We start from the raw sequence: 17859 nt of genomic DNA, 5'->3' as shown, positions 1-17859 counted from the left end.
CTGGAGGAATCAGGCTCCCTGACTTCAGACTATACTACAAAGCTACAGTAATCAAGACACTATGGCACTGGCACAAAAACAGAAATATAGATCAGTGGAACAGGATAGAAAGCCCAGAGATAAACCCACGCACCTATAGTCAACTAACCTATGACAAAGGAGGCACGGATGTACAATGGAGAAAAGACAGTCTCTTCAATAAATGGTGCTGGGAAAACTGGACAGCTACATGTAAAAGAATGAAATTAGAACACTCCCTAACACCATACACAAAAATCAACTCAAAATGGATTAGAGACCTAAATGTAAGACTGGACACTATAAAACTCTTAGAGGAAAACATAGGAAGAACACTCTTTGACATAAATCGCAGCAAGATCTTTTTTGATCCACCTCCTAGAGTAATGGAAATAAAAACAAAAATAAAGAAATGGGACCTAATGAAACTTTAAAACTTTTGCAAAGCAAAGGAAACTACAAACAAGATGAAAAGACAACCCTCAGAATGGGAGAAAATATTTGCAAACAAATCAACGGACAAAGGATTAATCTCCAAAATATATAAACAGCTCATGCAGCTCAATATTCAAAAAACAAACAACCCAATCCAAAATGGGCAGAAGAACTAAATAGACATTTCTCCAAAGAAGACATACAGATGGCCAAGAAACACATGAAAAGCTGCTCAACATCACTAATTATTAGAGATATGCAAATCAAAAGTACAATGAGGTATCACCTCACACCAGTTAGAATGGGCATCATCAGAAAATCTACAAACAACAAATGCTGGAGAGGGTGTGGACAAAAGGGAACCCTCTTGCACTGTTGGTGGGAATGTACATTGATACAGCCACTATGGAGAACAGTATGGAGGGTCCTTAAAAAACTAAAAATAGAATTACTATATGACCCAGCAATCCCACTACTGGGCATATACCCAGAGAAAACCATAATTCAAAAAGACACATGCACCCCAATGTTCATTGCAGCACTGTTTACAATAGCCAGGTCATGGAAGCAACCTAAATGCCCATCGACAGATTAATGGATAAAGAAGATGTGGTACATATATACAATGGAATATTACTCAGCCATAAAAAGGAACGAAATTGGGTCATTTGTGGAGACGTGGATGGATCTAGAGACTGTTATACAGAGTGAAGTAAGTCAGAAAGAGAAAAACAAATATCGTATATTAACGCATACATGTGGAACCTAGAAAAATGGTACAGATGAACCGGTTTGCGGGGCCGAATTAGAGACACAGAGGTAGAGAACAAATGTATGGACACCAAGGGGGGAAAGTGGCCGGGGGGTGGGGGGTGGTGATGTGATGAACTGGGAGATTGGGATTGACATGTATACACTAATATGGATAAAATGGATAACTAATAAGAACCTGCTGCATTAAGAAAATAAATAAAATTAAATTTAAAAAAAATTTTTATTTTATAACCTGAACTAGTAACGAGGAGAATCTGACATAAAACAGTGGGTGGCTCAGAGTTAACTCAGTTCTTCTCCTGAAATCACCTTACAGTCCTTGTTGTATTTATGTTGGCTGGGACCTGTCCACCACGCCACCATCCCCTACATAGGATTACCCTGCACACGTTAATAATATAATATAGTATTTTATTATTATATCACACAAAATATGTTAATAATGTATTAAAACTAACTCTTAAATTAATATATTAATATAGTATTAAAATAATAAAAAAATCTTTTCTGAGGTTTAACACGTTAAAATCGCTTTCAATATTGCTTACTTTTTTGACTCTGATAATATTTTTATGGGTAAATTTTTTTTATTTCATAGTGAATTCTGTATACAAATCAACACTACCAAATATTAGGAAATCCATGAGGGAAAAAGTATTTCATGAGCTTGCACCCTGTTTCCTAAAACGTGAGTTTCAGATAAGCCCAAATTTTAGATGACAAGAAGTCAGACCATGTCTTAAGCAAGAATTTAAAAAATAGCATATCTATAAAACACGAATAATAATAGTTAGTTTTTGGGCTTCCCTGGTGGCGCAGTGGTTAGGAATCTGTCTGCCAATGCAGGGGACACAGGTTCGAGCCCTGGTCTGGGAAGATCCCACATTCCGCGGAGCGACTAGGCCCGTGAGCCACAGCTACTGAGCCTGCGCATCTGGAGCCTGTGCTCCGCAACGGGAGAGGCTGCAACGGTGAGAGGCCCGCGCACCGCGATGAAGAGCAGCCCCCGCTCGCCGCAACTGGAGAAAGCCCACGCACAGAAACGAAGACCCAACACAGCCAAAAATAAATATAAATAAATAAATAAATTTATTAAAAAAACAAAAAAACAAAAAAACAGAACTCTTTAAAAAAAATAATAAATAAATAATAGTTATTTTTATACCATGCACATTAAGCATGTAGCATAGATTCTGGTATGTTGGGAGCGCTCAGTAAAAACAACTTTATTATTATTCTGTCATTTATTTTCTTCCTATAGCCAATAGCTATAATAGTTATATTAAAATTAACATTAATGCATTAATGATTGTCATATTCACATGATAGTTTATCGATCAGGTCTTACTGATGTCATCATTCTTAATTTGTCTTTCAGTTTAATTGGGCTGTAAGTAGAAAATTACATAGACTATTGCTTCTATAGTTGGGTCCAGACCATACACAGCAAAGGAGGTTATTTGTAACCTTCAGTTTGGTATGAACCAAATTAAACAAATAAATCAACCACTATTAGTGAGGAACCTAAGTTGGGTAAAAGAAATTAATTACACACCATCATTATATAGAACCTTTCCAAGAATATTTGAGAAAATGGTATCCAATCCATTCCACATACATATTTTAAATCCACATTTTATAGCTCTCCTTTTAAATAAAGCACTCATGAAAAATTTCTGGAATTTAGCTGAGGATTTTATATAACCAAATTCTGACCTTTTCCTGGTATATTAAACACCCTTTACAATCATTGTACTTACACAATGTTCTTCCAATCTCTTAATGGAGTAGACACTATTCCCGCTTAAATCACCAAATTCCAGAATAGAAAAACAAATATTAAAAACTGAGAAGAGAGTTAAGTCAGACCATCTCCTTGTTCCCAAGCATCTAGTCTGACCTCCCATGTAGAGGGGTAATTTATGCTTCAATCTCTGCTCTGTCGTACAGCAATCTAGGAGAAATGGCAGTTCCCTCCTCCAAGATGGGTATTTCTCAGAGAATGAGTGGGAATTGAAAATAAATCTTGAGGTTGAAAGTTAATTAGTGACAGCAAATTATCCTTTATGAATAACAACTTTCTCCATAACATTAATAAAAGTGTCTTGATTTATGTACCTTTCATGTATATTAATGTCGCAAGATGTTCAAAGACTGGCTGAAGCAGGAGAAATAACAGAAAGAGGGTTCTGAAAAGAAGGGAAAGAGGAAAGAATGAGGAATAAGCCCAGGAAAGCATGGAAAGTTGATGTCAGGAAGCCTGACAGAGAAGGTCCTCCTGTGAGGGAGGGTGCAAAACTCACACATATCAGGGCCTGAACTCAGATGCGGAGGGAAAAAGGGGAAACAGAATTCCCACCATCACAGTGTGAGCATGGAAGGGAGGGTACAATGGATGATAAAGAAGCAAAGACATGAGGATGTACTCATTTTGGCTGTTTAAAGAAAGGAGGGCTACAGAAGGAGAAGGTGATGATCTCGCTGAATAATGCATTGTTAGTCAAATCACCAAACAGAAGTTGGAAGTTAAGCATAGTTGTGCTATTAGTCACACTTACATTCTAATTAACAGAATTACATACAACGCATAGGCTCCCTTTATCTGTGGGTTTGAGAGAAGTAAAGGGAACTCATTCACTTGTGCCCCGTGTATGAAAAAGAACACTTGGAAGGACCACCAAAGTGACAAAGCACCACTCTCACCTCAGCACATTCCTTGCAGGACCCAACAACAAAAGACGGTCTGAAATGCTTACTGCCTACCTTCACTCTGGGTAATCTTTCAGGAGTGGCTTCTTCCAAGAAAGGCCTTGTCCAGAACAAAGCACAAGAACGTTAGCGCACAAGGTCTGGGTGAGGTTTTACTCACGTCACTGCTCCCTACCCGTTCACAAACAGGTTCCTGCTCTCAGACCAGGGAGACGCAGCTGAGCCTCACAGGCACCAGGCCCCACCCTCACAAGACCCCTTGCAGGACGCATGCACACCACACACCACTCTCCAACTAGCCTCCCTCCATCCCCTGGAATAACAGACAGAACTGATGAGGAGAGAGGTGCTGGTGTCCTGAAAAGCCCAACATCTGGAGTGCCAGAGGCAGGGGGAGACAGAGAAACCACGAGCTTTTAAACAACAAGTATCTTGGGAAATAACCCGAGACAGATAATGTTCTGGATTCCAGGAAGATATGCAGCACGATGCTGTGGCTTGTCTATGAATTCACATATTTGAATTCATAAGCTATACGACTTCGAGAAAGACAGACTTTCTGGGTCTCAGCTTCCTCATCCCTCCTAAAAAGTGGTTGAAGTCAATCATCTCTTACCATCTATCAGTATCTAAAAATATTATGGTAAAACAATTTTTTCAGAGCAATTCATGAACTGAGCAGATTGACCAAAATTTGATCCTTGGCACCGTTTTTCTGGATCAGTTTAGCCCTATAACCCTAATGAGCCTGAGCAGTTTTATGAAGTAGTGATCAGAGGCAAGGATTCCTGACTCCAGTGCCCCGTTTTACCCACCTGCCCCTTGCTCCCCTACCCTCGTGATACAGTCATGTATGTGTCCATTTTGGATATCAGTTTCTGTCCTGATAATCACATTACTCAGGAAATACACGGCCATCAAGATGTTCTTGGCACTTCAGTGATTAGGCAGAACGGACTATGCAGCCTTGTCTCCACAATTCTAATCGAGCAAGGTCCCTCCTAGGAAATCCTATCAAGCTACTGAGGAAGAAGTATGTGGACTTTTCTTTTTAATAAGAGCCTCTAGGTGTGCCAAACGTTAGAAGTCAATAGGCAATATTTGAGAACAATAGGAGGAAAGGAAAACAATGCTTTTTTCAAAATGGAAGCGGGCTGATTTTCTTCTGATTATTAAGATTCCTACCGCATATTGTCAAACTGCCTTTCAGGAAGCTGGTCCTAGCTGATTTTCCCACCAGCATTCCATAGCGACCACTTCCTCACACCCTCACCATGCAGGTATTGGATTCTGTTGCATCTTTGTCAATGCGTTGGTTGAAATAATACTATCTTCTTTTTTATTTATTTATTTTTTTAAATTTATTTATTTATTAATTTATTTAATTTTTGGCTGCCTTGGGTCTTTGCTGCTGCACACGGATTTTCTCTAGTTGCTGAGAGCAGGGGCTACTTTTTGTTGCGGTGTGCGGGCTTCTCATTGCAGTAGCTTCTCTTGTTGTGGAGCACGGGCTCTAGGCACGCGGGCTTCAGTAGTTGTGGCTTGCAGGCTCAGTAGTTGTGGCTCACGGGCTCTAGAGCGCAGGCTCAGTAGTTGTGGCTCACGGGCTTAGTTGCTCCGTGGCATGTGGGATCTTCTTGGACCAGGGCTCGAACCCATGTCCCCTGCATTGACAGGTGGATTCTTAACCACTGTGCCACCAGGGAAGCCCCTACTATCTTCCTTAAATTTGAACTTTTAATTATCAGTGAGGCTAAATAGTTTTTCACACATTTACTACAAATTGTTTATTTATGCCATTTGTCCGTTTTTCTATTGTCGCGTCTCTTTTGCTTTATTCATTTAAAAGAGCTCTTTGTGTTAAGGATATTTGTTCTTAATTTATTTTGTCACAAATATTTTTGCCCAGATTGCTGTTTGCATTTTAACTTTGTTCATGAGGTGTTTTTTTTTTCCTGTATAAAAGTTTTCATTCTGTTTTTATGGAGTCAAATATTTTAGTCTTTTGTTTTACTGCTTTTTTCCCTTGCATAGGAAGGTCTTTCCCACTCCACTAATATGTATATATTTTTCTAGTATTTCACTTTCAATTTTTACACTTAAATTTCTGATGCATCTAGTATGTATTGGTATAAATGGTGACGTAGAGATTTCATTTCATTTTTTCCCAGTTTTTTCAACCCCATTGACTGAAAACTCCATATTTTCTTTTCTGATTTGAAGTATCTCTCCTTTCTAACACGAAACTCTCATATGTAGGTTTCTGGAGTTCTGACTATTTTCCTTTGATCTCCTCATCTGATGTGAACTGATTCTGACACCACTATCAAAGTGTTTTTAATGAGTGTGGTTTCAAAATTCATTTTATTATGTGGTAAGGCAATGTTCCCAACTGGTACTTCAAAAATTTCCTGGCTATTCACATAAGTTTCCTGCTCCAGAAGCACTTAGTCACTTGAAGTGAAGTGTTGAATATATGTAAGTATTTTTCAAAGCGCACAAACTTGTAAAAGTCTTAAAGCAAAGAATTTTATAGGAAATATCCATCACTCCCTTTTAGAAATATATCCAAAAGACTGATCACTGCTGTTTTTTTTTTTTTTGGCCACGCAGCTTGCGGGATCTTAGTTCTCCAACCAGGAATTGAACCCACGCCCTCAGCAGTGAGAGCAGAGTCCTAACCACTGGACCACCACGGAATTCCTATTAAGACTGGTCACTGCTTTAAAAGAATGCTCAGAGTGTGGGTGGTGGTGAGAGTCAGGAATTTTCCAGCCCACAAGATGCATATTCGGTTGGCTCATTATGGCCAAGACAGATTTAAGTGTGATGAAAATGTGTGTATACAGTGCGTCCCCTTCATCACATTATTCTTAAAAACATTAAAATTATCATATAAGTGAAAACAACGCAACTTACGAGCTCCCCACCATTCGTAAAGCTATGTGGACTTGTTGCAACAAATCAGTCATTGAGCCTTTCAGTCACATTAATTTCCTCTGCCTTCCCTTAGACCTTGTTTGTCAGGCCCTATCTCGTTTTCAGCCTCTAGGGTCCCCTTTCCCCACAGCAAGAGTTGCTTTATCGCCCCATCTCTGATCTTCTGAATCAGTCACTCACCACCCAAAACCAGGTGAGTGCTCCCACAATCCCATTCACTCACTAGTCACATGGCACTGAAATTGCCATTGTTTCTACCTGTAACCCACTTAGAGTAGAGATAATATGATATTCACGATCGTACCCAATCCCTAGCTCAGTGCCTGACACAGATGAATCTCAATAAATATTTAGCGAGTGGGTGAACACTACTAACTGAATGGGAAACAGGAGGGACACAAAGAGCTCTAGCCCAGGACTCTGGGATTTAGCATCATCTTAGTTGTTTTGACATTGCATTACAGAGTCTCTAGGACTGCTCCTCCTCCAGAACTATTCTGTCCCTGAATCCCACCTCCCGGCTCTCCTCCCTGGTCCTGCTGACAGGCTTGCCCAAACGCTGACACCCTGCCTGGGTCAGAACACAGCCCTGCCCCAGCTGCCTGCCGGGACACCCCATAACCTCATGTTTTAGATCCTCAGAGGCCAGATACCAGCTTGAACCACTCTTTGTCATCTAATGCCACACCATTTGGATCCTGTGTTCTACCTGTTGCCAGTTAGCTACGTGCATGGGCCTTGCCTGACGGAGCCTAAGATACGTTCTTCAGGATGAACGGCTTGAATGGATCTCACTCTGGAAACGGTTGTTTTCACACAGCTCAAATCCTTTTCATTGTCACACAATAGTAATGATAGTACTGTTGAAGTTCAACTCCTATGAAAGTTCTGGGAACAGAAATTGAAATAATAATCCAGACATAAATCAAATTGCAGGATTTTAACCATACATTCATGCTACGTGGAAAAACAAGAGCTCTTTTTTATTTTCTCTAATCTCTCTCTCAAAAGGACAAAATTCTTTACTTTCTGAGAAACCACAAGTCACTTTCATCTGGTTTTCCCCCAGTGCTCTCCTCTATTTGAGCTTAGTGTTTCACGTGTTCATTTTGGTGAGGTTCCATTGCAATACATCACCAGGAACACATGTGTTCCACCGGGACCTTATTCCCTGGAAGATGTGAATGGTGATGTAAATAACAGCCTCATTGGAATTTGAAGGAAGTAGTGCAGGAAAGAAAGCTATGGTGAAATAAGGCAAAATCAAGCAACTATAATCAATATTTCCTCTTGGGGTAATGTGGGTAGTACTGACGCTGATAGGGAACTTCAAGGGTATTCATCAGCTGGAGCTGTCAGCAGAACATTAATTAAATGGCAGCTGTTGCTTTACCACTTGTAGGGGAGGAGAGCAACTAACTCCAAAATAGATTTCCAAGGATAAGAACATTTCCAGCTAGTAAACCAAATAAGAGCCTGGTTGTGTTGTGTTTTGTGTGTGTTTGTGTGTGTGTGTTTTTTTTTTTTTTATGAATTTTGCAGCACATGAGTGAAGAGATGAGGAGCAATTAGACTTGTGTCAATAGTTATGCATTTAAAGTAAGAGTTCTAGTCTGTTTTTGGAAATATACATACATCATGCTAATCGCAGCTACAGAGTCTAGCTTCCACTCAGTTAAGCATTCATTACTCTCTGATGCTCTAATGAACATTTAAGATGTCTGTTGATTTTTAACTTGTAATAAAAACAATACGTGGTCATTAAAGGTTTAGAGAATACTGAGAAGCAGAGAAATAATCACCCATGGTCACTGATTGTTATACCCATGTTTATATAAAAAAAATTATGTTCAGTCCAATTACTGATCAAAACTGTTCAGTAATGTTTACTTCCTCAATTCCATGACATTTAACAGATTCAACTTATTGAGCACTTGTTTTATGAAACATGGCTCTAAAAAAAGTCCCAAGTCATACCTGAATCTATATATCACGTTAATTTTTTAAATTTACATGTAAATATTTTTCATAGAATATTTATTATAGTCTTTCACTTTTTGTTGAGTTGCTATTGCTTACAGAAATCTGTGCTATAGTGTTTGCCATTAGTGAGTTTCATCTTGATAAAGTTCATTTAACCAGACGATGTATATAGATTTTTCCCAAGGTGTAAAAAAGCCTTCTCTATAGAAATTTAAACTTACATAATCAATCAGAAAATTAATTCCATAATGCAACCTAAAAATGTATACTTTAAGAGACCTTTGGAGTACATTGACCCTCCAGCCAGTCATTTCCATGGGACAGACCTGCTTGTTTCTAATGCACCTGCTGCTATAGAAGAAGCGAAGTGATTAATCCCTTCCTGTTGTTGCTGAGGTCATGAGAAGTTAGGGGGTGGTAAGAAAGTCCAGAGATGGGGTAATCCCAGGGAAAATGGTGAACACAGCCAAACTCACAGGGTTAGGGGGAAACTCAAGGTCTGAACAAGAGAGTAGAGTTTGTGGTTAGAATTTCCACATAAAGGTAAAAAGATATGTGTCCAAAAGTAAGACAGAAAATATTATAACGGTCCACAAAAGAAAGACAGGATAAAAGAGACAAAGTCACTGGGGGAAATGGAACCTTTGGAACAGTCTCTAAGAGAATGGGTTGTCTCCAGTTGGCACACTTATTGGGAAAATAAGAGAATGCAAGGACCCAATCTCCAGTCAAGCAGCAAACCAGTTAGTGGGATCTCAGAGCACCAAGGCCAGCTGCCACAAGACCCCTGATGCTGAAATAGGGAAGCAGCTGCCACTCAGCACCTTACATTCTCAGAGTTGGCTCCAGAACAGCAAAGTGATTAAGAGATTAAGAGCACAAGCTGAGGAGTCCAGTTGCCTGGATTCAAATCGCAGATCTGCCACCTGCTTGTCGGAGGGCCTTGGGCAGCTCCCTCAGCCTCCTTCTCTGTAAATGTAGAGTGCACAAGTAACTGCCTCACTTCTGCCTTGTTAGTGCCTAACACATAGAAAGCAGTGATTAAATATTGGCTACTTTGTTGTTTATTCTGATCATGTGATAGAAAAGGTAATAGACTCAGCCTCAGAAGACACTGTAACTTGTATCAAGTGACCTCTCTTCCTTCATCCTAGTACCTTCTTCTTTAAAATGAAGAGATTGTATTAGATAACTGGTTCTCAACCCTGGATACACATTAAAATCACATAAAAGCTTCCAAAATAGATCAACACTTGGGCACGCACTCAGGCCAGCTTGAATCAGAACCTCTGGGGCATTGCCTGGACATCTGCATTTTCAAAGCATCCCAGGTGACTCTGACACACAGGGAATGTTGAGAACCGCAGACTAGATGACCTGATGGTCCCGAGTGAGCTCGGAGTCTAGAGGTTTCCACCCTCTTTGGTGTGGGTGGCTCCAGGACCAAAACTGTATGATCATCGACAGTGTGAGACTCAGAGCCCCCATTCCTGCTGGAAGTCAGACCAGCTGTGGCAATGCCAAGAGAACTAGGAGGTCTCACAGAATGTCTGAATTATCATGCAGTTTGGGTGCCAAGAGGAATTTAGAATAATTGAATGAGAAAAAGAATACTTCCAGAAGCCAACCAGTGAAGCCCTTTGTCTCCAAAGGATATAACACTAATTCTTTCCCTCCTTTGACATTGTTACACCTTTTTACATAAAGACCGGGAGGACAAAAGGGAAATTCTTAGTTTGTTTGTTGTAAGGAAGTCAGGAGAGATCATGTGAATGAAAAAGAGTGCCTTAATGAAATATAATACATCACGACCTTTATTTTGGATTAAATAGGTCTATGCCACAGAGCAAAGAGTGTATTTGCTTCAGGAAGGTGTTTAGCCTGTCAGGTAAGTAGCCTACAAGTCCTGTGTGCTGACCAGTAGTGAGCATGTAGGAGCGGGGCTGGGGTGTGCTACACAGTTGTGACAAGATGCTGTTTGTAATTCATAGAATATAATTTCTCAGAAGGTAGAGATTCATTCTGCTATGTGTTTATTTCACGTGAAACATTCACCTTCCTGGGATATTAAATCCTACCACCTGGGATATTTGATATACAGGAAAAGTAGAGTATTTATGGCCACTGGCATAAGAAAAAGCAAAGCATTATCTGCTCCATCAAAATTGTATTAGAACTGCTCTCCTTTTACTTCAGGTAGTACAAAAGTTAAGTGTCATACAAGTAAATAGAAACTCAAAAAATTCCAATTATATCCAGATAGTCAGATTTTTGGCATCATTGGAGATGACTCGGGTTTTAATAAAGAGAAAAGAATTAAATAGAATAATAAAATATCTCATGCCATTGCTCCACTGTAGCAAACCACTGGCTGAACAGTATCAGGTAATTTTCCTTAAACTACAGCCAGCTCTGTTTTTCAGAAGGAAAAACATGCTGTTAGGTTGACAACTCACTCCCTAAACAAAGTCATTGGGAGTCAATAAGGGCTCTTATACAGAATGAGACTTTCTGCCCCTTTCCTCAGTACCTCCCCCAACAAACTTACACACACCACCAAAGGCTTCTTCCAGAATTATTGCTACCAACAGCTGGAATAAGTATGTTGCAGGACTCTCTCTTGAACCACTTAACAAACGGAATGCTCATGACCAAGGCAGAGATCTGCAGAGCATTTCATTACAATAGAAGGGGGAGTTCTAACTTGTCAACAGGAGAAACAACAGACCAAAACCCCCAATGGCATCAAAGGATCTGGCTACAATAGCACCCATAATAGATCATAAATTCAAATGCTCCAAGTCTTCCTTCTCCAGAGAATCATCTCGGCAGTGTAGAAGCCGAGAACCACGCTGTGCCATCCACCACTGTGGAAGAAGAACTTCCGTGTTCCAGGGCCCCAGGCCTAGCTCTTCCTGGGTCGCCCAGCTCCGCAGGCCATTGCAGCTTCTGGCTCCACTTCAGGACCCTGGAGAAGAGCCCCACTGGCCTTTTGACCCCAAATCTCTTTGTTCTTTGCTCTTAGTGTATCTTTCCAGACTGCAGGTTCACATTCGACACCTTTCACCAAAATGTCTCACAGTCACCTAGGTAGAGGTCCTCCTTGAACAACTGCCTGCGTTACAAGAAAGTGGTGAAAATATGGGCTAAATAAGATCAAATTGCCTGGGTTAGAATCTCAAATCTACCACTGAGCAAGTTACTTATCATCTATAAACCTCATTTTTCTAATCCATAAAACAAGAGATTAAAAAAAAATAGTGCCTCATAGGGTTGTTACGAGAAGTAAATAAAATCATTCAAAGTGCCTGGCACAGAAAAATCTCCAGTATATGCTATTATTGGCATCACGTATATATACTAAATAATTATGCATAGCTCTATAATACATACATTAAGTAGATAATCTATATTATATGTAGCTGTTATTATCATTATATTATCTATTATATCACTATATAAGAATTGGGACTCAGATTTCCCAGTCACTAGTAGGAACACCTGGCATGCTGGGCAACGATCTATGGAATGAACAGAATATGGAAGGTGGGGATTTGTCACCAAAGTTGAGGGGTCCCCGAGGAGTGAATTCTACCAAAGCAGCTGCCTTCCTTAAGGACCAAACAACAGGCTGTGACCAAAGCAGTTGGTCTGGCGGTGTCCAAACCAGAGGATGAGATCTATCAAGACAGCATGTGAAAGTTAAGCTTATATGTAAAGGCCCCTCCCTCGTCCAAATTCCAGGCTGCCCGTGAAGCATGCGTCACTCACTAAACAGTTCATGAAACACAAAGAGCCTTGCATATCTCAAGTGTCACATTTCAAGACTTATAGAATAATTAGGAAAAATCTGAGCTGGCAAAACTCTTCCTGGCTTGTGCTGGCAAGCAGAGCATCTTTGTTTTCCATTGGTGTGTGTTGTCGTCACAGTAACTGCAAGGCCCCAAATACAGGCCCGGGGTGTCATTTCCTCATGTACTTAGGCTGCCACACTGAAATAGCATTATGAACTCAGCAATGCCTCTTCCTTTCCTGTTGTACCTCAGTCAAAGAAGCAGGCCCTAAAAGGAGTTACTTAAGACATAAGTATATTAAAGACATATAAAGAGAAATAAAGTCCATTTATCCCTATTACTGTATCGCCTATGACTCATGTGTGTGTCGGGGGGGGACCTTATTTTTGCAAAGATCTTTCATATAAACAAGGCAAGTTGGCAGTAATTTGATTGTCTTGGTGATGTCAGCAGTCTACTGTTTTCAATCAAATTGCCTTTTGGCTTTAAATCTGTAGCAAATCATTTTTTAAAGAATGCATTTTGCCAACTCTGATATGTCCATTTCATGGCTTTCTTTCACCTTTTCCTTACAAAGATAAGCAGCAGATAATTCACTTCTTCAGAGTAACTTGGAAAGATTCAAAGATTGCAATTACAATTATTGAAAAAGCAAAAAAAAAAAAAAAAGAGACTGTTTTCAAGCGTAGACATATAAAGTCCTTGGCCAGTGAAGCAACAATTGTTTTCATCTATGTTTTGGTGAAGGAGGTAGGTGACAGCATTTAAGCAAAAAAGCAAAAACAGAAAAATCCCTGAACCTTAAGGGTTCAATGAAAGTCAGACCACTTGAGATAAATTCTGCATTAGCTTTAAAAATTCTTTTTAAAGTCTGTCTTTCACAGACCTCAGAAACACATAAATCACACAATATTATGAACATTGACACCACTTCCCAAAAAGGAAACGCAACACCAACCTTCTTTTGACTTTTCAGTGCTGCTGTGGCTTAAACAAAGCTCTCAGGGACTGGAATGCTGGTTAATATCGTATTTCTTCATCTCTTTGCTGGGAGTTTCTCAAGTTCTGCAATCAGCTGGTCAACAGCCAACTGGAGCTGCCCAATTCATGTTGGACTTTCCTTATGCTAAGTTCTTACACAACTCGCTGCCTAGCCTTTGAAATTACACTGCCTCAGCTACTGCCATGGGGAAAGTTGTATTCTGCCTGCAGCCTTTTCTCTTCTCTGATTAGCTAAAGAGTAGGACTGACCATTTAAGGAAAAAAGAAGAACATAATCCAAAATATTTTCCTGAGGTTCCCATATTTTTGCCCTAGAACCTTTATAATGTATTCTATAAAGCCAGGAAAATTCTTTTCTTTTCTTTCTTTTCTTTCCTTCCTTTCTTCTTTCTTTCTTTCTAAAACAAGGTCTTCATTAGAGAATGATCATTCTGAAATTCAGTTTGCCTTATCTTTTAGAAACTCATCCTTTTCAATTGTGAAAAATAAAGCAAAATGGACAGGTCTAAACTGTGAGTACCCTGCATAAGCTAGTAGAAGTTACTAAGAAACTTCTCCACTTTTGAGTGCTTCATATATTTTCGTTAAGTTAAATATACAGAATAGTGAGCACTCCATAATATACTTATACATCTTTATGAGGTAACCCTCTTTTTTTTTGCCTTGGAATATACTTTCTTGCCATGTTTAAGAGGAATGATTAGGATTAAGGGCAATGAGTAGCAAGAATTCACTTGTATTTGGTGAGGTTGAAGCTAGTGTGAGACGACCTTTTTTGGTCTTTTCATTTTTATCTGTTACTAGGTTAGTAAAACAAAACAAAACATCTAAGGGAAGAAATAAAGAATGATAAATTTAATAATATATCCCTCCTTGGAAGAGGAAGTCTCCCAGCGTAGTCGGCTATAAAAGAGATACCCAAGCACTACGTATAAACACACTTTATCTCCAAGTGCAAATATAGAAACCATGGAACGGTCTATGCTGTGGGTGATTTCTTGGCCTTTTTAGTAATAATTCTATAAGACAGCACACTGCTGAGTGATAACGGAGGGATTGAAACATAAATTCCATACTAAATTATTGGCTGGAGCTCAAACTGTGTCTGCTTGGAGTACACAGCAGCAAAGTATGTCCCTGACAGGATTCCACATTTAAACAATACATTCTTCTGCCTTTCCTATGATCCATGAACCTGATTTTACAAACCGTCTGTATCGAAGATTTTTGTGTGCAACAAAGATTAAACTAAACAGGTAACTATATTTAAGGTGTACTAAGAAAGCAGGAATAGCATAAAATTATTGAAAAGTCTATTGGGCAACTGTAAGTTTTATCAACTCGTTTAATCTTCAGAACAACTCTATGAGGAAGCTAGTATTATTCCCGTCATTTTAGAGATGAGGAAGCTGAGGTACAGAGGGTACTTTGCCCGGGGTCGTAGTGAGCTGAAACGTGAATTCAGGCCGTCTGACTTGCCTATGCAATTAGCCTTTCCTGCCTCCTCCATCTGAACGACACATCCAGCTCAGATATAAGGAAGCAAAACGCATTTTATTAGCTTATCTTTCATTCTACTGCTACATATCTTTAAAATAATTAACGTATAAACAAATGTATGTTGCGGGCTTTTAGATATTATTTTTCTAATAAGCTGTTACCAGCCTTTTTTTCTCTTAAACCTGTCTGCTGAAATAGATCTCAGCCTAAGCTCATCCCTTCACTTCCCATGGTGCTGCTGTTTTAAAACCCACATGTTAGAGAGGGGACAAATTAGTGAAGATGTCAATTAAACAAGCCCTGTAAAATCTTGTTTCTTAGGGCAACTGTTTTGTGAAGAAATGCTCATCTTCCAAAACAGACAATTAGCATTAGTTGAGAATGTGTATTTTACCACAAAGTGTCACTTCTAAAGAATAAGTAAAAATTATAACCACTGGGAAATCATTGCTAAATGGATATATTAAATATTTCATAAATTTCTTTGGGAAAATCCCATAGTGATTCTTGGTGAACACCCATTTAAAAAGAGTAATTTTAACCTCCTTGGCCATCTTAAAATGTAAAGAGAATTCTTTTCTTTTGGTGACCACGGAAGAAAATTAGTTCAAAATCGTGATTCATGCTTTCTCTCACACAGTAAGGCTACAGGTTTCAGGAGAGATTTAAAATAAAACTGAGAAATGTCTCTTTTTATAATATTTAGGAAAAAATAAAAAGGGGTAAGCATGATATTTAAATATTTTAATGTTCAAGGCCAGATTTCAATCCATGATGACCCACAAATGGAAAGAACCATGATTTAAATGTATAGTACCAAAGGTAACTATAAATAGAATCTGGTACCAGGAGATGATAAAAGTATATGACTTATAGTATTTAGAGCTCTAGGTGTATACACAGGAGATGCATATATAAATAAATATAAATATAAATATATATACATATATAGTCTTTATATATATATATATATATATATAGTCTTATATATGAACCTTCCTATTTCATTCCCAAGAGGTACATCGTCTCCACAATCAAGTACACGAGCGTAGTCACAATTACTTGTAATTTTTCTGTACTCGGTAAAACTATGAAGACCTTCCTTGAGAAAGTTTTGAGATAAAAAGCTATTAACCACACTTATAGTTGCTTGTCTTGATTTTATCCTTACCTATACTTTCTCACATGTTCATCATTAGAAATCCAGAGCCAAAAATGTTCATAGAACATCCACAAGGCACATGGGGCCGAACCGCTCCAGGGCCAAGGGATGCTTAGGATAATGCTTTGTACCTGGTCGCCTTCATAAAATTGTTCTGAATTTAAAGAAGTAAACCCTGCTCCAAAGGACCCTAATTCTAACAGAGCACCAAACAGCCCAAACTAAGAAAGAATCACTTCTAAATGGTATGGTCTGGGAAATCATTGTGAAAGCGGGAGCCACTGATCTGGGTTTTAAACAGTGGACAAAGTCTCTACAGGAGAGAGGAGGAAAAGTGTTCCAGGCAGGAGGGAATGAAAGGGGCAGAGGTGGAGCATTGAAATATGCAGCATGGAGGTGTTTGGAGAAGGGCCCAAAATCTGAACCATCTGAAGCAGAGGGACACACTTGTTGTTGAGTAGTGGGAGCTGAGACTGGAAAAGTTAAGTACATGCCAGATGATGGAAGGTTCTCAAAATACCCAGCCTAGGTGTCTGTTTGGCAGCGACTAGTTGCAAAAGATAAGTGAGGAGTAGGAGAGACAAGCATAAGAAAATTAACCCCATGGTCATGGGCAAGGTGGTCTGGATGGCAACGAGGGGTGGAAGGGGAGAAGCCCTGTTATAATCCAGACCAAGGATGAAGGGGACAGACCTTAGGGTGGTGGGAGAAATGGCAGTGGGCTCTCTTATGGTCAAGGGTCAAAATAACACAGACGTGAGCCTGAGTGAATGAGAGAACGCAACCTGCACAGTTGATTGTTCATAAACTGGAGGAAAGCACGTGCTCTAACCTGAGCTATTTTTGATTCTCAAGGGTAAACGTACAGTCATGAAGACAATGATACTCAAAAATCAATCCATCAGGAAACATGGTTTCACCCAGGGCCAAATGCTGTACTCAGCTATCCTCACACTGTTCCACTAGCTCCAAAAGAAATTACATGCCTCCGAAATCTACGAATGGCAGATTTTGGCTTTACACAGACATTTGTAAGCCAACAATGTGACCCTTCCTAAGATAAAAACAAGAAAAATGTAAAGCATTTAGTTCAGACTTTTTGAAACTCTTTAAAGGCAAAGATACTTCATCTCCACTAAAGCACCAGAAGTTTCATTCTCTGATACCAAGTTTACCAGAGTGCATTTTGCACTGTTACATTCATTATACATGATTAGCTGCATTTACTTTGTAAACTAATCATGCAATCAGAATCATGAAATATAATATGTACTGAAATGTATGTACTATTTCATTTTTCTGAGCATATGATATATAAGCTTTAATTAGTTTTTCTTAAAATAAGAACATTTACTGAAAGAGTTGATACATTCTTGTCAACAATTTGTTCAAAACTGGTTTGGGGTAAATTGCTTCTCTAAGTTGACAAAATAGACTCAAATAATTTCTTTTAAAATGTGCATTTGTATCTTCTTTGAAATTATCCTCAGTTTAGAATATTTTTTCAAATTATCATGTCCACTTAGAGGAACAAACTTCTTA

At 39.1% G+C, this 17859-nt stretch overlaps 1 protein-coding gene across 2 annotated transcripts in view; it reads right to left on the bottom strand.

Moving 5' to 3' along the window:
• FILIP1 (filamin A interacting protein 1) overlaps positions 1–17859 on the bottom strand; it is a 213157-nt gene that overhangs the window by 176195 nt on the left and 19103 nt on the right. The gene's annotated exons all lie outside the window — the stretch shown is intronic.

Source organism: Balaenoptera physalus (genome assembly GCF_965194825.1).
Source record: "Balaenoptera physalus genome assembly, chromosome: 9".
NCBI classification, from domain to species: Eukaryota; Metazoa; Chordata; class Mammalia; order Artiodactyla; family Balaenopteridae; genus Balaenoptera; species Balaenoptera physalus.
Note: the sequence above shows the minus strand (reverse complement) of the source record. Positions and strands in the feature narration are given on the sequence as shown.